We start from the raw sequence: 22546 nt of genomic DNA, 5'->3' as shown, positions 1-22546 counted from the left end.
TTTAGAAAAATAAATACCATAGTGGAGGTAACTAATACTTGGCCACCCAAATGATGGCTTGTGTGTGTACATAGAGATCACTGCATATGAAGGACACAGTTGAACTCATCTGAATTGGCTCTTTCTAACCAGAATGGAGATAAGTAGTACTCGAGCCAAAATCCAACAAAATCTGTTGATAAACAGTAAGTCTGTTCACATGTCAGGGTATCAGGTGAATGCATAAGGGCCCACCACCAGAAATGCAGAACCAATGGCTGACTAAATTCACCTCTGCCAGATTCTCTATTTGATACCTTGTTCAATAACTTCATCTATCAAGAGTACACTGTCTCAAGTTATAATCATAATTTTATATGAATATATATATATATTCCATACATTCCCAAATTACCCAAGGAGACAACAATGCTTAGGGTGCTAACAGATGAAATATTGCTAGTTTGTGTATCATCTTCTAGGTCTTGGTATCATTTTGATGAATTTAATTTGGTATGCAGATATTCATCTTTTTTTTCTGATGGCTGAATGTTTCATCACTAGCAGACAATCTTCTTTGCTCTGTAGTAATGCTTCTAGTTCTTGCTGGTTTAAAGAATATCTTTTCTGTGGTAGATGTTTAATGCTGGATTTTGTGCTTAAAGAGTATTAGGAAGCAGACACCCAGTTAGCACATTTGTATCATCCATTCTTTCATATCCATATTGCATTCAGGCTGAAACCTAGTGCAGGAAACTCTCACTTAACGGTTGTACACCCTCACGTTGATGTCTCAGCTTCATGTGCCATCTTCAGATATGAATCCATGATTGGCAGGAGCCATGTGACTTCTTTGGGAAACATGGCCTGAGAATAGTACAAATGGCTCTCCTTGTGACAAGACCCTGGAGACCCTGACCCATTTGGCAAAGACCTGTGAACAGTTTGCTGCATGATTCTGGGAATGGCCTTGGGAATGGGTGCGCTACATGCTCTTTTGCTTTCTTTTTATTTAATTATTATTATTATTTTATTTTACAACATCATTCAGTTCCACATAATAGCCACAGATTCCCCTGTTCTCCCACTCTCACCCCCCTCCCCCTCCCCCCAGCCCACCCCCCATTCCCACCTCCTCCAGATCAAGGTCTCCCCCAAGGACCGGGATTGACCTGATAGACTCAGTCCAGGCAGGTCCAGTCCCCGCCTCCCAGATTGAGCCAAGCATCCCTGCATAAGTCCCAGGATTCAAACAGCCAACTCATGCAACGAGACCAGGACCCGGCACCACCGCACAGCTGCCTCCCAAACAGATCAAGCCAAATGACTGTCTCACCCATTCAGAGGGCCTGATCCAGTTGGGGGCACCTCAGCCTTTGGTTCATAGTTCATGTGCTTCCATTCATTTGGTTATTTGTCCCTATGCTTTATCCAACCTTGGCTTCAACAATTCTCGCTCAAATAAACCCTCCTCTTTCTCACTAATTAGACTCCCAGTGCTCCACCATGGGCCCAGCCATGGATGTCTGCATCCAGATTCCTCAGTCCTTGGATGGGGTTTATGGCACAACTATCAGGGTGTTTGGCCATCCCATCACCAGAGTAGGTCAGTTCCTGCCGTCTCTCGACCATTGCCAGCAGTCTTTTGTGGGGGTATCTTTGTGGATCTCCATGGGCCTCCCTAGCTCTCTGCTTCCTCCCCTTCTCATGTGGTCTTCATTTACCATGGTCTCCTACTCCTTGTTCTCCCTCTCTTTTCTTGATCCAGCTAGGATCTCCCACTCTCTTTCCCTCGACCGTTGCCCTTCATTGCTCCCACTCATGACCAGGCTGTTCATGTAGATCTCATCCATTTCTCGGTGTCTTTTTTGGGGTCCCGTTTTCCAGGTAGCCTCACTGGTGATGTGAGTAGCAGTCCAGTCATCCTTGTTCCACATCTAGCATCTTCCTATGAGTGAGTACATACCATATTTGTCTTTCGGAGTCTGGATTACCTCACTCAGGATGATTTTTTTCTAGATCCATCCATTTGCCTGCAAATCGCATGATGTCATTGTTTTCCTCTGCTGAGTAGTATTCCACTGTGTATATGTGCCACAATTTATTTATCCATTCTTCAGTTGAAGGGCATCTAGGTTGTTTCCAGGTTTTGGCTATTACAAACAATGCTGATATGAACATAGCTGAGCAAGTGCTCTTGTGGTATGATTGAGCATTTCTTGGGTATATGCTCAGGAGTGGTATAGCTGGATCTTGGGGGAGATTGATTCCCAATTTTCTAAGAAAGCGCCATATTGATTTCCAAAGTGGTTGTACAAGCTTGCACTCCCACCAGCAGTGGAGGAGAGTTCCCCTAGTTCCACATCCTCTCCAGCATAAAGTGTCTTCAGTGTTTTTGATCTTAGCCACTCTGACAGGCGTAAGGTGGTATCTCAGAGTTGTTTTGATTTGCATTTCCCTGATGATTAGGGATGTTGAGCAATTCCTTAAATGTCTTTCAGCCATTTGGGTTTCCCCTGTTGAGAATTCTCTGTTTAGTTCTAAAGCCCATTTCTCAATTGGACTGTTGGTTGTTTTGATGTCTAATTTCTTGAGTTCCTTATATATTCTGGATATCAGTCCTCTGTCACATGTGGGGTTGGTGAAGATCTTTTCCCATTCTGTAGGCTGTTGCTTTGCCTTGTTGACTGTATCCTTTGATCTACAAAAGCTTCTCAGTTTCAAGAGGTCCCATTGATTGATTGTTTGTCTCAGTGTCTACACTACTGGTGTTATATTTAGGAAGTGATCTCCTATTCCAATGCGTTCAAGACTACTTCCTACTTTCTCTTCTAGCAGGTTCAGAGTAGCTGGATTTATGTTGAGGTCTTTGATCCACTTGGACTTAAGTTTTGTGCACGGTGACAGATATGGATCTATTTGCAGCCTTCTACATACTGACATCCAGTTATGCCAGCACCATTTGTTGAAGATGCTTTCTTTTTTCCATTGTACACTTTTGGCTTCTTTGTCAAAAATTATATGTCCATAGGTGTGTGGGTTAATGTCAGGGTCTTCAATTCAATTCCATTGGTCCACATGTCAGTTTTTATGCCAATACCAAGCTGTTTTTATTACTATATCTCTATAGTAGAGCTTAAAGTCAGGGATTGTGATGCCTCCAGAAGTTGTTTTATTGTACAGGTTTCTTTTAGCTCTCCTGGGTTTTATGTTTTTCCATATGAAGTTGAGTATTATTCTTTCCAGGTCTGTGAAGAATTGTGTTGGTATTTTGATGGGGATTGCATTGAATCTGTAAATTGCTTTTGGTAAGATTGCCATTTTTACTATGTTAACCCTGCCTATCCATGAGCATGGGAGATCTTTCCATTTTCTGACATCTTCTTCAATTTCTTTTTTCAGGGACTTAAAGTTCATGTCATATAGGTCCTTCACTTGCTTGGTTAGTGTTACCCCAAGGTATTTTATGTCATTTGTGGCTATTGTAAAGGGTGATGTATCTATAATTGCCTTCTCAGCTTCTTTGTCCATTGTATATAGGAGGGCTACTGATTTTTTTGAGTTGATCTTGTATCCTGCTATGTTGCTGAAGGTGTTTATAAGCTTTATCAATTCCTGGGTGGAATCTTTGGGGTCACTCAAGTATACTATCATGTCATCTGCAAATAGGGAAAGCTTGACTTCTTCCTTTCCAATTTGTATCCCCTTAATCTCCTTATGTTGTCTTATTGCTCTGGCTAGAACTTCAAGTACTATATTGAATAAGTATGGGGAGAGTGGACAGCCTTGCCTCATTCCTGATTTTAGTGGAATTGCTTTGAGTTTCTCTCCATTTAATTTGATGTTGGCTGTTGGCTTGCTGTAAATTGCCTTTATTATGTTTAGGTATGTTCCCTGTATTCCTGATCACTCCAAGACTTTTATCATGAAGGGGTGTTGGATTTTGTCAAATGCCTTTTCTGCATCTAGTGAGATGATCATGTGGTTTTTTTCTTTGAGTTTGTTTATATGGTGCATTACATTGATGGACTTTCGTATGTTGAACCACCCTTGCATCCCTGGGATGAAGCCTACTTGATCATGGTGGATAATTGTTCTGATGTGTTCTTGGAGTCTGTTTGCCAGTATTTTATTGAGTATTTTTGCATCAATGTTCATGAGGGAGATCGGTCTGTAGTTCTCTTTCTTTGTTGCATCCTTGTTTGGTTTAGGAATCAGGGTAATTGTAGCCTCATAGTAGGAGTTTGGTAATGTTCCTTCTGTTTCTATTATGTGGAACAATTTAGAGAATATTGGTATTAACTCTTCTTTGAAGATCTGGTAGAATTCTGCGCTGAAACCATGTGGTCCTGGGCTTTTTTTGGTTGGGAGACTTTTAATGACTGTTTCTATTTCCTTAGGGGTTATTGGACTATTTAAATAGTTTATCTGGTCTTGATTTAACTTAAGTATGTGGTACCTATCCAGAAAAATGTCCATTTCTTTTAGGTTTTCCAGTTTTGTGGAGTAGAGGTTTTTGAAATATGACCTGATAATTCTCTGGATTTCCTCAATGTCTGTTGTTATATCCCCCTTTTCATTTCTGATTTTGTTGATTTGGATTCTCTCTCTCTGTCTTTTGGTTAGTTTGGATAAGGGCTTGTCTATCTTGTTGATTTTCTCAAAGAACCAACTCTTTGTTTCATTAATTTTTTGTATTATTCTCTTAGTTTCTAATTTATTAATTTCACCTCTCACTTTGATAATTTCCTGGCGTCTATTCTTCCTGGGAGACTTTGCTTCTTCTTGTTCTAGAGCTTTCAGGTGTGCTGTTAAGTCACTAGTGTGGGATTTCTCCAACTTCTTTATGTGGGCATTTAGTGCTTTGAATTTCCCTCTTAACACTGCTTTCATAGTGTCCCATAAGTTTGGGTATGTGGTGTCTTCATTTTCATTGATCTCTAGGAAGTCTTTAATTTCTTTCTTTATTTCTTTCTTAACCTATTGGTGATTCAGTTGAGCATTATTCAGTTTCCATGAGATTGTAGTTTTCTGTAGTTTTTGTTGTTGTTGAAATCTAACTTTAAACCATGGTGGTCTGATAGAACACAGGAGGTTATTCTAATTGTTTTTGTATCTGTTGAGATTTGCTTTGTGGCCAAGCATGTGGTTGATTTTAAAGAAAGTTCCATGGGGTGCTGAGAAGAAGGTATATTCTTTCTTGTTAGGATGGAATGTTCTGTAGACATCTATCAGGTCCAATTGGGTCATGACCTCAGTTAAGTCCTTTATTTCTCTGTTAAGTTTCGATTTGGGAGATCTGTCCAGTGGTGAAAGTGGGGTGTTGAGATCTCCCACTATTAATGTGTGGGGTTTTATATGTGGTTTAAGCTTTAGTAATGTTTCTTTTACATATGTGGGTGCCCTTGTGTTTGGGGCATAAATGTTCAGAATTGAAACTTCATCTTGGTGGATCTTTCCTGTGATGAGTATGTAATGTCCTTCTTGATCTCTTTTGATTGATTTTAGTTTGAAGTCTATTTTGTTGGATATCAGGATGGCTACCCCTGCTTGTTTCATAAGACCATTTGATTGGAAAGTCTTTTCCCAGCCTTTTATTCTTAGGTAGTGTCTGTCTTTGAATTTGAGATGTGTTTCTTGTATGCAGCAGAAAGATGGGTCCTGCTTTCATATCCATTCTGTAAGTCTATGTCTTTTTATAGGTGAATTAAGTCCGTTGATATTAAGGGATATTAATGACCAGTGATTCTTCACCCCTGTTATTTTTGGTGGTAGTGTGTGTGTACTTCTCTTCTTTGGGGTTTACTCTTGTGGCTTTATCTATTGCCTGTGTTTTCGAGTGTGTATCTGACTTCCTTCGGTTGGAATTTTCCTTCTAGTGCTTTCTGTAGGGCTGGGTTTGTGGATAGGTATTGTTTAAATCTGGCTTTGTCTTCGAATGTCTTGTTCCTTCTGTCTATGATGATTGAAAGTTTTGCTGGGTATATTAGTCTGGGCTGACATCCATGGTCTCTTAGTGTCTACATTACATGTGTCCAGGTCCTTCTGGGTTTCAAAGTCTCCATTGAGAAATCAGGTGTTATTCTGATGGGTTTACCTTTATAGGTCACTTGGCCTTTTTCCTTGGCTGCTCTTAATATTCTTTCTTTATTCTGTACATTTAGTTGTTTAATTATTATGTGTCGAGGGGACTTTTTTGGGGGGGTCTAGTCTTTTTGGTGTTCTATAGGCTTCTTGTATCTTCATAGGCATTTCCTTCTTTAAGTTGGGAAAGTTTTCTCCTATAATTTTGTTGAATATATTTTCTGTGCCTTTGAGTTGGTATTCTTCACCTTCTTCTATCCCTATAATTCATAGGTTTGGTCTTTTCATGGTGTCCCAAATTTCTTGGACATTTTGGTTCATGACTTTGTTGGCTTTAGTGTTTCCTTCGACTGATGAAACTATTTCTTCTACTGTATCTTCAATGCCAGAAATCCTCTCTTCCATCTCTTGCATTCTGTTGGTTATACTTGCATCTGAAGTTCCCGATCTTTTACTCAGGTTTTCTATTTCCAGCATTCCCTCTGTTTGTGTCTTCTTTATTTTTTCAATTTCCCTTTTCAGGTCTTGGACTGTTGCCTTTGTTTGTTTCATTGCTTTTTCATGATTTTCTTTCAGTGCTTTATTGTTTTCTTCCAGGACTTTATTGTTTTCTTGCAGGACTTTATTGTTTTCTTCCAGGACTTTATTATTTTCTTGCAGGGCTTTATTGTTTTCTTCTAATTTGTTTGCCCTTTCCTCTAGTTGTTTACAGCGTTCTTCCAATTTTCTTTTCTTTTCCTCTACACAAGCCTCTACCTTCTTCATGATGTTACTCATAAGGTTACTTTCTTCTGCCTCTTCCAATTTTTGATGTTCAGGTCTAGATGTTGGAGGCAGGCTAGGTTCTGGTGATACTGTATTGCTCTTCATTTTGTTGTATGTACTTCTGCCTTGACGTCTGCCCATCTCCTTGTGGTTCCTTCTTCGTCTTATCAGTGTACTTGTTTCAGAAAGAGCTGACAGATTCAGGAAGTCTCTCTCTCTTGTCCAAAAGGGAGTTCTCTTGTCCGAATGGGAACTCCGGGACAGGATGGAAGCTCTTATCTGGACCGGAAGTCTCTGGTCCAGAAGGGAAGTCGGGAGCAGGATGGGAGCTGGGGGCCGGTCTCTAAGTCTAAGGAGGTGGCTGGGGTCTCGGGCAGATGGGTGTGGGGTTGGGCGTGGAGATTACAGGGGCTGCTGGGGGGTTTGGAGAAGGGGATCCCTCCCAGTGGGGCTAGAAGGGGACCTGCCCGGTGCCCAGAACCTGGGGCCAAGTTGGGCAGGTCTTCCCAGAGTGGCTGGTGCCCAGGGATGGGGTCCGTGTTGGGCCCGAATACTCACCTCTGGTCCAGAAGGGAAGTTGGGGGCAGGATGGGAGCTGGGGGCCGGTCTCTAAGTCTCAGTAAGTGGCTGGGGTCTTGGGCAGATGGGCGTGGGGGCAGGATACGGAGATTGCAAGGGCTGCCGGGGGGCTTGAAAAAGGGGATCCCTCCAGGTGGGGCTAGAAGGGGACCTGCCCAGTGGCCAGAACCTGGGGCCAAGTTGGGCAGGTCTTCCCGGAGTGGCTGGTGCCCAGGGATGGGGTCCGGGTTGGGCCTGGATACTCACCTCTGGTCCAGAAGGGAAGTTGGGAGCAGGATGGGAGCTGGGGGCTGGTCTCTAAGTCTCAGGAAGTGGCTGGGGTCTCGGGCAGATGGGCGTGGGGGCAGGGCTCGGAGATTGCAGTGGCTGGGGGGGGAGGGCTTGGAAAAGGGGATCCCTCCCGGTGGGGCAAGAAGGGGACCTGCCCGGTGGCCAGAACCTGGGGCCAACTCTTCTTGCTTTCTTTATGCTACCCATACTGCTGGCCTGAATGAGTCACAGTAGGTCATGAAGTTTAATATTCCATATTTGCTGTGATATTCTGGAAAGATTGGTTTTACCACAAGATTCTTTGAGAAATGTTATTGAATAGATGGCATCAGGAGTTAATGGGAATAGTCTAGGAACAGGGAATGAAGCAGAATCATAGAAACCCAGAGTTCCCTCATTTCTAATAACTGTGCCAATAACCTAAGAATTTGAGGGAGATAGATATAAGAACAAGGGATTCACAGTGCCAGCTATTAACAGTCAGGTTCCAAGTTATATTTCCTATAGGATAAATGGAAAAACCTGGTATGCCCTCAGAGGAGATAGAGTAGTATAAAATGTAGAATAGAGTGATCCAGCTTTGGCTAGTGAGTGGATCATGGGAACCCAGACTCTATCAGATGTAAATATGAACCCCAAGAGAAAAAACTGTCTCTCACCCAGCATGACACAGTAACCATATATGCTGCCAGCTGGGCCCACTATTCTACCTGTAGATGTGCCTAGTTAGAGAAGTTCCTTCGTAGCTTACAAGACTGCTATGCTTCTAACAGTAGAGATATAGATAAAAAAGGTTATGGCTACCAGTGGGAGATTTGGGGGATGGAAGGGGAAGGAGCCAAGGAACAAACTGGTAATTATTGTAGCCATTTTTAGAAACTCAGGAAGTAAAACTGATATTGAAATTACATAAATAAAGACAGCCCAGACTATCCAGAGCCACTTGTTTGAACAACAGGAGGTGGTCACAATCTCTTCTTGGCTCCAACTTCACACATCCCTCCCGGTCATCGAACCCATCTGGAGCAAGGCTTCCAACACATGATTATTTTAATTTTGTTTCAAATCTGTAGTTACTGGTATAATCCTGTCTTTAAGCATTGCTGTTAAAAAGAAAAATAATGCTGCCCAGAAATTTTAAAGATGAATAAGGTTTCATTGTTTCTGGCCTTATATGTGACAATTTAGCTTTCCATACTAAAATACTTTTAATGGATGACACACTTGGAATACTCTACAGTCAGTTTTGAAACAATTTTGGGTAATAGTTAAACTCAAAACATTTAATATATAATTGAATTTTCCAGAGCATGTAAAATTCATCCTGATGTGCATGTATTTTTTCCATGTATGTATGTATGTATGTATATACATACATACATATACACTGCTTTCTGTGTAAAGACTTCAAGATTATAATAAATGAATTATTTTATTGTATATGATGAAATATCTGTGCCTCCCTGAATATTCTCTTGTGAATCTGCTTCTGTGTCTGTACTTGTGTTGTGTCTCTGTGTACCTAACAAAGGGCTTTTGTTCCATATTTATTAAACACCATAGAAAGCATCACATGGGAAAGAAATGAGGGGATACTTCACAGAAATCTTCAACATAGCTTTACAAGAGATTAAGTCAGTGACTCCAAATGACCCCACATAACCAAAATAACAAACAAACAAACACTGTTGAGTATTATCTGAATGTTGCATTCCAGCATTTATTCTGGATATTCATTTCATATGGTTTCTTTCAGCCAATTTGTGGTGTCCGGCATTACTGCTGTGACACACATATATACATGTATTACTTTGGGTTTAGGCCATGGAAAAGTACATAATACAAAAATCACAGCTACACTTTAACTTATGTTGTAAAAGCTGATTGCATGGGATCCAAGGCAATTAAGATCAGTTGGTACACTGTTCTCATAAAGGCAGGTTAGACAAACAGGCTGAGGAGACAGCAAAATATCTGTCTTGTGTCTTAAGTGACCTCAAGTTGCATTATTAACTCTGGCTGTGAGGTCCAGCAAAATTCCCAGTCTCTTAGAATGTGAGAGGTACTTTCATAATAATGCATTAACATACAGAGAATTCTCAAATGAAGTGAAAATCTCTCAAGAAGTGTTCATTGTCTTTAACAATTAGGGAAATGCAAATTAAAGCTCCCCTGGGTTTTCATTTTACTCCATGCAGAATAGCTAAGATCAAGAAAACAACAGACAACAAACACTGGTGAGCATGTGAGGAAAGGGAAACCCATGTTCAATGCTGGGATTGCCAACGTGTAATCACTCTGGAAATCAGCCTGGAGAATTCTCAAAAAAGCTAAAATTACATCACATGACCCAGTCATACTGCTCCTTTGTATGTGTTCAAAGGATTCCACATCTCTGGTGTTTTGAATGAGAATGATCCCATGCGCCCTCCCACAAACTCATGTATTTGAATACTTGTCACCCAGTTGGTGGTACCATATGGGGATGCTTAGAATGTGTAGCTTTGCTGGAGGAAGGATCTTATTAGAGATGGGCTTTTAGAGCTTAAAACCTTGCCTTACTTTGAGTTCTCTCTCTCTCTCTCTCTCTCTCTCTCTCTCTCTCTCTCTCTCTCTCTCCAGGGTTTCTCTGTGTAGCTTTGCGCCTTTCCTGGAACTCACTTGGTAGCCCAGGCTGGCATACGAACTCACAGAGATCCGCCTGGCTCTGCCTCCCGAGTGCTGGGATTAAAGGCATGCGCCGCCGCCACCACCACCGCTCGGCCGAGTTTTCTCTCTTTGCTTGTACTTGTAGTTAAAATGGGAGCTTTCAGCTTCCTGTTTTGCCCACCATGCCTGAGGCCTTTCCATGGTGTCCCACCATTATAGACTTTGGCCTCCTGGAACAATAAATCAAAATAAACTCTTTTACATATAAGTTGCCTCTGTAAGTTTTGTCACAGCAACAGAAAAGTGATATCCTACTCCACAGACACTTGCTCAGCTGTGTTCATTGCCACTCTATTCATAATAGGGAATAAAAACAGCCTAAATATCCTTCAACTGATGAATGAATAATGAAAATGTGGTACATATACACTGTGAAATACTATTCAGCTGTAAAGAAAAAATGATATAATTATTTTGTGCCTAATGGTGTCATGGATCTTAGAGAAGAACATGGGAAGGGTTGGAGGTAATAATGTAATTGTATTTTAATTATAAAATAAAATAAATGTACACTGGAAATTTAGCTTTTAGACCTCTTAAGATCTTATTTTGCCTCTAGATGCTGTAGTTTGATAGGTTTCTTCCCTCTTTAAAAATACATCTACAGGGCTTGGAGTGATGGCTTGGCAGTTAAGAGCACTGGCTGGTCTTCCAGAGGTCCTGAGTTCAATCCCTTGCATCCACATTGTAACTTATGCCCGTCTGTAACTCCATTTCCAGGGGATCTTCTGGATTCTTTGGATACTGCACATAAATGGAGAACAGAAATATACACATCATACAAAAATATAATAAAAATATTTTAAAATATATCAATATAGTGAAAGAACATGTAATTAATTATTTTTGTCCTTTTGGTCGATTGTTTATTTGAATTTGCCCATTTAGTTGTATGATAAAATATTCAATATATAATCCAATTAATTCAGCACTGTCTGCTTTTTCCTTGATGTTAGTGTTATGATTTCTTACATCAATTAGTTTTAAATATTATTTGCCTACTTGAATGTACTTTTGATTTGTAAAGAGTGATACTCAGCCTTTCTTTGAGTTATTAGAACATACCTTTCTACAGAAGAGATCATTTTCTTCATTCATTTTGCAAAGTATTCTCAGATATGAAATAATGACTGCAGGTATTTGAAGATAGGGCAAACTTTTAAGATTTTTACTCTATCCTGTAAAAGCTTAACAATATTACATATAGGGACAGCGAGTTTGCTGTGAGATTGTGTCATCTAGTAATATCAGAAGCTACACCCATAAAGTTTTACTAACATGACTGCTCAAACATGGGCTGAACAAGGACACTAACGGACATGCCAAAGTGTCTGGAGAAAAGTCCACATCCTGCACGAAGAATTATAGGCAACCAAAGAAAGCTGGGAGTGGGAGAAGGTGCTCTTCCCAAGGAAGAGCACACCAATTGATTGTCCAGTGCCAGAAGGTTAGTCCTGAAAACATAAATACAAATACAATTATATGGATTGAACTGGTTATATTTAGGAATATGTACACACACACACACACATACACACACACATACATTAGTGAAAAAAAGCCCATGAATTTGAAGGATAGTAGGGAAGGTTCTTTGGGAGGGCTTGGTGGGAGGAGAGGAAAGGAAAAAATATTATAATCAGCATTATTTTAAAAGTGCAATAAATTTATTGTAGCTGGAGAGCTTCTCTCCAGGTCCCACCAAGCCCCCGCAGTCCCATAACCCACATATAAAATAAACACACAGAAGCTTATATTATTTAAACTGTTTGGCCTAATGGCTCAGGCTTCTTGTTAACTGTTCTTACATCTTAAATTAACCCATTTCTATAAATCTATACCTTGCCACATGGCCCATGGCTTACCAGCATCTTCACATGTTGCTTGTCAGGGTGGCGGCTGGCAGTGTCTCCCTCTCTGCCTTCCTGTTCCCTCAACTCTCCTCTCTGTTAGTCCTGCCTACAATTCCTGTCTGGCTACTGGCCGATCACTATTTTATTGATACAGAGCGATATACACAACAATTTATTGTAATAAAATACAATAAAAATAAAACAAAATATTTGAGTCAAAATTCTTCAATCAATTTTTCTATTTGTTTTTAGGGATTTTTTTATTTTTTGAAAACTTCATTTATGTATATAGTGTTTTGGAATCATCTCCAACTCTTCATCTTCCTCCTCCAATGTTTTCCCCCTCCTCCCAATCCACCTGGAATCTATGATCTTTTTTTATAATTATTGTCATTGAATATATGTATATATAATACCTACTAAGTCTCATCAACCTTATGATAACCATTTGTTCTCCAGCGTCTTACTAAGCAGGTCATCATGGAATATCTATTTATATACCTGGCTACTGGGTCTTAATTTTCCAGATTTCTTACCCTCAAGTTTCTGTAAGACTCATTATGTAATGAAAGTATATTTTTCTATGGTTTCAACTGCATCACTTTTAAATTTCACTGAGTTTCATAAACTGTTACAAAAGTGGTTAGGGATAAAGCTTGGGTCCCTGCTATCTTAAAACTCTAAGCTTAGCAACCTGTCCTATATAAACCAATGAACGAGAAAAGTAATGATGAGAAGAGGAAGGATGTGGTCACACTGGAAAGAAGAGCATATAGTTCTAGTAGCCTTTACCCTACCTGCCTAGTCAATCTGGGAGTACTTAAGAGATTTAGGTATATACAGGGCATGAAATACGCATCCAATAGGAGCCTTCCAACAGAGTGGGCTTGCTCATCTTTGATCATTGTCTCATTGGCTCTAGTCTCTTTTGTAAGGTCATCTGAAAATTTGCCAGAACTCTGTGAAGTTTCTTCCCAAGAGAAAAGCTTGCCCACTAGCTGGCATCAAGGACTCAGCCTTTTCTTTCTCCCAGCATGAGATTCCTGGGGAAGCAGACTTTTTTGGAATCTATTGTTTGAAGAGTCATAATAGCCAAAAGAAGGAGCAGGGGTATTTGTCTTTAGAATATCTTCCTTCTTGCCAGAATAGTCAAAATGTTATCTCCTTAAGTTTGTTCAAAAACATACATGAGATAATAAGTTGAAATTAAATATTAATAAAAATTAATAACAACTATGTAAGCACTACTAGGAAACCTATAAGTGAAATTTTCAACATTGCTCATGTTGCTATGACAAGAAATGCTTATGTTTTTGAAAAACTTCCAAAATGCAGAGCTGTGAAAATTTGTTTAATTGGCTGTTTATTTGTCTACAGAGGCAGTTCTCAACCTGTGGGTTGCAGAGGGTCAACTGACCCCTTTACATGGATCACATGTCAAATATCCTGCATATCAGATATTTATATTATGATTCATAACAGTAGCAAAATTACAGTTGTGAAGTAGCAATGAAATATGGTTTGTGTTGCTACAACATGAGAATTGTATTAAAAGGACACAGCAATGGAAAGGTTGAGGTGAATTATAAAGTATGTAGAATGAAGATTAATATGGGCTGCTATAAACAAAGATTTCCATGCTCAGTCTCATTCTCAAAGTAAGGCAATGGAAAAGAGCACCATTTAACCTTAATTTGCTGTGTAAATATTGAAAGTAGCTTCAATTTGATTTTGCACAGTGACAAGAAGGCTGTATTATTGGTGAAATTATTAAGGCCACTCCACATAGTTAAAAGGAAGATTTTTTAGTGGGTAACTTACAAATAAAGGGATAGGTAGATGGCGGAATGGCTACCCACTACACTGTATCTAACTGATTCTCTTATATTTCAAGTTCAGTAAAAAAAAAAAAATCCTTGCTTATTTCCTGTACATTATTATCATATCTAGTATGATTAATAATCATCCTCAATCATCAACACTATAGAAATCTTTTCATCTATCAAACATGAAAATTACATCCCCTATCCAACTTTATGATATGTTTATTGAGCGAAAGAAATGCTGTTTAGTTGTGGTCTGTCTTCACTGTGCTCTGCTTTGCAGACTATGCCCTGAGAAGGAAAATGCTAATTGTAGATATTGTAGGTCAGGTCCTGAGAACCTTTTACTATTTAAGCTATTCTCTCTGGCAAAGACGCTATGATATCAAAATTTTCCATTCAATGTTGACTATTTATTCCTTCCGCAATTATTATCTTATATGTTGTTAAAGCAAAATAAGTAAAAGTGTGAAAGTTTGTGTTTTTCACATACTTGTTCTGGGTAGCAAAGCAGCTAGAATAATAGGAAGGCACAGGTCACCTTGTTGCCACAGGACGGAACTGTGCTATAACACTAAGCAGACTCAATTAAGCATGGGGTACTCAGTTATTGTCCTGAGCTAAGCAGGCCATCTTCCATTGTGTATTTTCATACTGTCCAATTGCACAGAGCTATCCAATGAAAACACTAGTCAAGGCACCATTTGGTAAAATGGCTTCCACTTTTCTAACCAAAAAATGTATCAGATGATCTAACTTTTTTTCCAGTGTAATATTTTTATTGATTATTTGGGAAATTCATGCAAGGCACCCCTATCACACTCTCCTCCCACTCTTCCCAGGTCCATGCATCCTCCCCAGTGTTCTACCCCCCCAAAATACACCAAGTGCAATCTGTGCTGTCCATTCACTCCTTGGGGCATGGTCACACTCCCAGTGGCCAGCACTCTAAAGGTAACTGAGTCATTCCCCACACCCCTGCCAGAAGCCATCAACTGTGAAGAGCTGTGGGGAATGCATTAGGAAAAATCTCGAGTTGGTGTAATAAATAACAAAAATAATCAGCAAAGTATTTTGTATTTAAGAAAGATGTATTTCTAGGCTCATGCAGCACATAGGACTTGATTAACAATGTACAGAGAGCAAGTTATCCTAATTTTCAGTTGTATTCTGTCTTTAAAGTTGATTTAATTTTCAATGTTTATGTGCACGCATCTGTATTTATGTGAAACTGTGAATTGTATATTCTTTTTCCCTCTTACCAGGACACATAAATTAATTTTCCACCTACTTTTGTAATTCTCCACTAACTCTAGGACTCCTTTTTAATTCATACTTCTTTATTCCCTTCTACTCATGTTTTAATGTTCTTTAAACTTCACTTTATATTCATTATTATTGTTGGTATTATTGTTGATGGTGGTGGTGGTGGTGTATGAGTGTGTATGTATGCTGTGTGTATATGGGCACACGGGCATGTGTGTGAAAAGACACAGAATTAAGGCACAGAACAATTCTGTGATGTTGAATCTCTCCTTTCATAATCTGTGGATTCTGGGGCTTGAACTCAAGTTGACAGGTTTGTGTGACCCATGCCCCTACCAGCTGAAACATCTTGCTGCCCTTCATATTTGTTTCTATAAAATCATCTTTTTTTCTTATAGAATTGGATTCATTGTATCTCAAAGCCTCTGTCCTCTACTTTAGTAGTTTAAATAAAATCTGCCTTGTCACTTTTTAAATAGATCATTTTTTTGGAGGGGGGGACAGACACTGGTAGTTCATTTCATTCCATTTTATTTAAAAATGATGTTTAAAAAATGTGCTGTAGCCAGAATCTTAAATGGTCTTATTAATAAAAACAAACCCAGGGTCAGGTATTGGGGTGAATGCTGGAAGATCAGAGAAGCAGAACAAGTCACAGCCACCTCACCTTGCCAATTCCTCAGCTGATCCTGTTTCCTCAGACTGGAAGCTTCTGAGTCCTCATCCAAATGGATCTCAGCTGAACTATGTTGCTCACAGTCTAAAAGCTTAACCAGCCTAGTTCCTGGTTTTCACGACTTATATCCCTTTCTGCTTTCTGTCATTACTTCCTGGGATTAAAGTCGTGAGTCACCATGTCTGGCTATTTCCAGTGTGGCCTTGAACTCACAGAGATCCTTGCCTCCAGAAGGCTAGGATTAAAGATGTGAGTAACACCATTTTCTTGCCTCTGTATCTAGTAGCTATTCTGTTCTCTGACCCCAGATAAGTTTATTAGGGTGCACAGTATTTGGGGAACACAATACCACCACAATGTACAAAATTCACAATAAAACTTCAGGCTTTCTATTCTTCTCCCATAAATAAGATAGTGTTTCTGCGGTTATCATTGGTCTCGGGACTATTACATCAGTAAATCAGCACAAATTAGTTACATGAGGAAATAAGTATTTAAAATGGTTAATTTCTTAATTTTTAAGGAGTAAAATATATAGATAAGTCAAGTATCCCTATATCTCCTAAAACAAGAAGCACCTGATACACAGTGCTAGAGTTGAATGGGAGAGTCTTGCCTTCATTCTTGAAGAACCCTATTCTTATTTTTCTTTCCCATCTTTACAAAGAATTGGTAAACAATCAAGCAGCATTTTACATCAAGGAAAGCCAAGGCTGCAACACAGGCGAGTAGGAATCCAACCACATCCAGAGAGTGGTACTGGTACCAACTGAGGTTATAGGCAAGTGGCTTCAGATGCTTGGCCCCTTTGTGGTGCATGACAAACTCAATCCAGAAGACAGCTCTGTCCAGGGGCTTCATAGGCTGTTCATGGTGAATGGTTGACAACCACATCACATTCTCTTTATAGCTAAAGGGAAACATGATGGGCATTGACTTACAGAATGAAGGTGAACACATATGTGTATAAATTTCTGTGTATCATAAAGATGATCACATGGAAGTATAAAGAAAATTATGTGTTCATCACAGTAAAGATCTTATTAAATAATGTATCAGCTAGAACTTCTTCAACACACAGGATTTAAACAAAGAAGAGAAATGCTGGGAAAAGCAAATATTCATAAATATAAGATTGGAACCAGTTAACACCCCAAAGCAAATAAACAAAATCAAAATGAGTTATCCTTTGAGGTTTTGAAACATGAGTCACTTAGAAAGCAAATACTAGTGTAGCTAGTATGAAGAATTCAGAACAGTAGAACAATTTGAAGATGCATAGCCAATGCATGCCATTTTCACTGTGGTCCATATCTGGGCAAAGCTGATAAGGAGTTGGGATTGGTGAGGAATTCATATTGACCACTTATCAATGCTTATTGATTATAAACATAGATATGCAATGATTATTCATTTACTAGCTTCTTCTTAGTAAAAGACATTTACTAATTTCTTCTATTTGTAGGAAAATGGTTTTGACTCTTGGAACACTTTTAATCATTCTTACTGTAAACTAGAATTATTATTGCAATTACTATTCATGCTTTTCTTTTACATGTTGTGACATTTCAATATTGAGACTACTCAATATTTTACACTGAAACATCAAAGAGATATTTTATTCTAGTGGTGAAATGAATACAGGCTAGGATACATGGGAAAGGGATCTATTTATGGACATGTCTCATCAAGTGTAAAGCTTAACATACTGTATCATAACAGAGTACCAATGGCAATGGAGACAAATTCCTTTCTTGTTATTTATAATATGTTAGAGAAAGTCAGCCATAATATACAAAGAGAGAAGACAGTGTTTTTCAGACAAAGGAAGAAACAGTAATGTATTTTTGTTATACAAGACATGAGGCCTATAATAAGGATGTTATACAGTTTACTGAATAATTCAGTGTGTGTCATAAACTTTCAAAATGTGTCATCTATTTAAGAAATCAGCTTCATCTAGTACCATCATTATATCTATTAAGGATTAGAAATGTAGGCAAGTATCCATACAAAAGGGTTTTTATCTAATCATCAAGAAAAATATTATTTTTCAAAAACTGTAAAAAGAAAATGAGCTTCACAAATTCCTTATTATAATAAGTAAAATTTATTTAAATTGAGTTAAGTTGCTTTAAAATGTATCTGTTGTTCATTACCAATCTCTCTCTCTCTCTCTCTCTCTCTCTCTCTCTCTCTCTCTCTCTCTCTCTCTCTCTCTCGGGTTTCACGACAGGGTTCCTCTGTGTAATAGGCCTAACTGTCCTGAAACTTGCTCTATAGACCAGGAAGGCCTCAAACTCACGGAAATCCACCTGCCTCTGCCTCCTGGGTGCTGGAATTAAAGGCATGCACCACCACTGCCCAGTTACAATTTCTTCCTTTCTTCCTTCCTTCCTCTCTTCCTTCCTTCCTTCCTTCCTCTTTCTTTCTTTCTTTCTTTCTTTCCTCTTTCTCTCTCCTTCCTTCTTCCATTCCTCTCCTTCTTCCTTCCTTTTTTTCTTTCTTCCTTCCTTCCTTTCTTTCTTTTTTCTTTCTTTCCCATTACAGTTCTAAACAAAATTTTTATGCATGAAATACATGTATAATATTGTTGATGAAAGAAAGACTATAATGAGGAAGCATAAATTAATTTAATGTTCTGATGTATTTTGGAAAGTAAATCATTATTGTGTAAGATATTTGGCAATTAAACAGCAATAGGCCAAGTACTCTCTTTCAAAGCAATCTTTTAAAATTACATAATTCTTCTAAACAAGGCAACCACAACTTAAAAATCTAAGGATATGCACTATTTATAACTAGAATCCCCTTTATTGATGTTATTAACTGGATAAAAATCAAAGCTCTATTTTTTTAACCACAGATCAGCAATAGAATCAAATATTGGCAAACAAAAATTTGTAAAATTAAATATAATTGGAATCAGAGATTAATGTTATCATACTGGTTAACAAAGGGCCATTTTGAGGAGTTTTTTTTATTTATTTTACAACACCATTCAATTCAACATAATAGCCACAGATTCCCCTGTTCTCCCACTCTTGCCCCCCTCCCCCTCCCCCCAACCCACCCCCCCATTCCCACCTCCTCCAGATCAAGGTCTCCCCCAAGGACCGGGATCGACCTGGTAGACTCGGTCCAGCCAGGTCCAGTCCCCCCCCTCCCAGACCGAGCCAAGCGTCCCTGCATAGGTCCCAGGATTCAAACAGCCAACTCATGCAACGAGCCCAGGACCCGGCACCAATGCACAGCTGCCTCCCAAACAGATCAAGCCAAATGACTGTCTCACCCATTCAGGGGGCCTGATCCAGTTGGGAGCCTTGAGGAGATTTTTTTAAGTAAAAGAAAAATATTGGTTCTGTTCATTTGCTTCACTATACTACAATTTGAACTATCAATAGGTATTTTAACAAATAAAACTGTATTTATTATAAAATTAAATCTCTGATAATTTTCTTTAGTAAAACAATTGCGAAGTACTTTGGTCTAGGGTGTTGACACATACTTTTTATTCTAGAATTGTATAGGATGAAAGAGGAAGACATCAAGTTAAATCCAGACTCTGTCTAAAATAAATAATGAGAAAACACATTGACATTGCCTCACTATCTAATGTAGGTCTTTGTAGTATCAATATTTCTTTAGGTTGATTGCTGCTCTCTGGACCTTCTGGTGAGAAATTAACTATATTTAATAGGCTAGTGGCATAGCTCAGTGACAGAATAGTTGCTCAGCATGCATGTGTAAAGTCCCGGGTTCTGATACAAGACAAATAAATAGATAGGCGGTTATACTCACGAAGGGTTGTTAACGACTGCCTTCAGTGCATGAAGTAAATCTGCACTTGTCATTGTATGAAATTCAACTGCAACAGCTGTTTTCCTTTGGCCACCATGTGAGCAACATTATCATGTTGTTCCGCAAATAAAGGGATGCCAATCATGGGGATCCCATGATGGATCACCTCATAAATGCCATTGGCTCTACCGTGAGTTACAAAAACTTTAGTATTTGGATGACCTAGGATGAGAAGAACAACAGAAAATATATTAAATACAATTCTTAGATATAAGTATAAATCTATAATGAAGTGGTCAAAGGGCAGGGTATTTTTTAACATAAAAATTAAATTGAAGTCCTAAATTCCTTTAATATCTCAGGGCAAAAATCACCCAAGTACACGGTAGTGTAACCAACAGAGCTGCACCTACTGTTTTCTTTTAAATGTGATGCTAGGGTTTACAGAAGAATCAGTTGAGAGATTAATGACAGATGTGGCATGAGATGACACTAGAACGATGGGAAGTGATTTTCAGCTAAACACACAGAGTACATACCAGATGGAAGAAAATGAATGTCTAAGGAAGACATGTTTTTGTTACAACTCACTGACTTAAAGAGTTCATATGTTCTTAGTGCCACCTATCTCTTTCTTGCTTTTTCCTTCCATTACCCTCTTCCCAGAGTAACAAATGGAACCAAAGGTGCTTGAGGAATCAATAGGGAAACATTGTTGTGTAGGCTTGATTATTAGTACATACATATTCATGTGTGTGTGGAGAGGGTAGGGTTGGAAGAAGTTTTGCTGAGTGTGGTGATGCTGGCAGTCTCAGGAACCATATACTGTTATCAAAAAATCCAGTGCCAGAAATGGAAAACTTCACTATCAGTAGTTGGTTTGGGGCCGGGGGTCTCTGTCCAAGACTCTTCCCAAACAATATAGTCCCTAGCCATTGTCCTTGATTGCTTCCCAGAACTTGAAGATAAGACCCTATTTGTGGTTGGAAGATTTCTGTGTCTTGGCCGGCTGACAGTCTGGACAAACTCTTCCAATCACACCCCCCAAGTAAACACACAGAGGCTTATATTAATTATAACTGCTTGGCCATTTGCTCAGGCTTATTACTGAAAATCACTTCCCATTGTTCTAGTGTCATCTTAGCTCTTACACTTAAATTAACCCATAATTCTTATCTATGTTTGGCCATGTGGCTTGGCACCTTTTCTCAGTTTGCCTTGTCATCTTGCTTCCTCTGTGTCTGGCTGGCAACACCTGACTCTGCTCTTCTTTTTCCCAGAAATACTTCCTGCCTGGCTAATCAGCATTTTATTTATCAACCAATCAGAGCAACACATATTCATAGCATACAGAACAACATTCCACAGCACCTATTAATGAAGACATCATATACATCAAACATAGGACCTGGAGGAATCGAGATGCAATTGACTTGGAAACTTCCTCTCTAAGGACTTTCATAGTATTAGAGCATTCTACATAAGATCTCTAGGGAGAAATGTAATCAATAGTTCTATAAGCTTTCAAATCTATAAATTATAACAATGACTGGCATGGGAAGATATCAATAATAATCGCAAAATTGTGGCACATTTATCTTAGGAGTGACCAAGGGTTGTCTAATTAGATTTGAGGACAGCTCAGTAGTAAGAAATTCATGCACGGTACTGTAAACCAAATCAACTCTCCATGTCTGGAGAGATCATAGACCCCAAAGGAGAACCTCCTACTGCCATTTTCCAAAACAAGTGTAATTTCTAACTACATTCTAAACATTTATCCTTATAACCACAGTAAGTGTAGCTCTCACACCTCATCAAAATGCTTCCATTGCAACAAGTGGACAATATTGCAGAGATCCATTGCTGGTCAAGATAAAGAGAATAAATGACCACTGAATGCCCAAGATCAATCAGTATACTTACAGAGCTAAATTTCTCAATCAAAGGCTATGGAAACATTTTGGAAAAGGTGTGAGAAGAGTGTGAGAGCCAGAGGACCTGGATACGTGATGGAAAAAAGTGTTTTGTAGCTATTACAGGGATGTTGCATGCATGAAATCTCAACAATGTGGTTGCCTAAATAAGACCTGCACAATGACAGTACCAGTTGACCTGCCAACATAGATGCTTGTCCCATGTAGACCATCCAAGATAGCCACAAGCAAACTATAGACTTTGAAGAAATCTCTCTTCACTTGGTGAAACTGAATCATCTTACTGAAGACTCTACTGTGCTCTGATGTCTTTCTGTCTACCAATGTTAATAAAGCATTTGCCTGAAGGATGATTCAACTTTGAACCTTCTCTTGAATCCATTTTTTTTCAGTTCTTCTAGCTACATAGACATCTCAACTTTAAAAATTATGATCTTCCTGCTTATACCAACTATGTGCTGGACTAAATGAATAGAACACTACTTTCAGCTTCATCTTTTGCTTCTAAAGTCACAAAAAGGTGAATAAAATATTCCCTATAACTTGGAATATGCATGTGGAGTAGAAACCATAAAGCATGTGAAAAGTGGGAAAGATAAGCTATACTTTAAAAAGGAATCTCTAATTGTTGTGTGATATTTTGTTTGTGTTCTGACAAATAAAGCTTGCTTGGAGTCAGGGAACAGAGCTAGCCACTAGTTAATGACACAGGTTTAGAGGACTGTGGAGAGAGGGACAGGAAGGGGTAAGGCAGGGCTGAGACAAGATCTTGGCACTTTTGGTCAGCGGAACTGGAGAGATTGG

The 22546-nt window shown here is 39.0% G+C and overlaps 1 pseudogene; it reads right to left on the bottom strand.

The window, feature by feature from the left end:
• Positions 1-16622: 16622 nt before the first annotated feature.
• LOC114688995 lies at positions 16623-22021 on the bottom strand (annotated as a pseudogene).
• Between the last annotated feature and the right edge of the window lie 525 nt (positions 22022-22546).

This window comes from Peromyscus leucopus, chromosome 10, assembly GCF_004664715.2.
Source record: "Peromyscus leucopus breed LL Stock chromosome 10, UCI_PerLeu_2.1, whole genome shotgun sequence".
Taxonomy (NCBI): Eukaryota; Metazoa; Chordata; class Mammalia; order Rodentia; family Cricetidae; genus Peromyscus; species Peromyscus leucopus.
The sequence above is the reverse complement of the archived record's forward strand: the minus strand, read 5'-3'. Positions and strand labels throughout refer to the sequence as shown.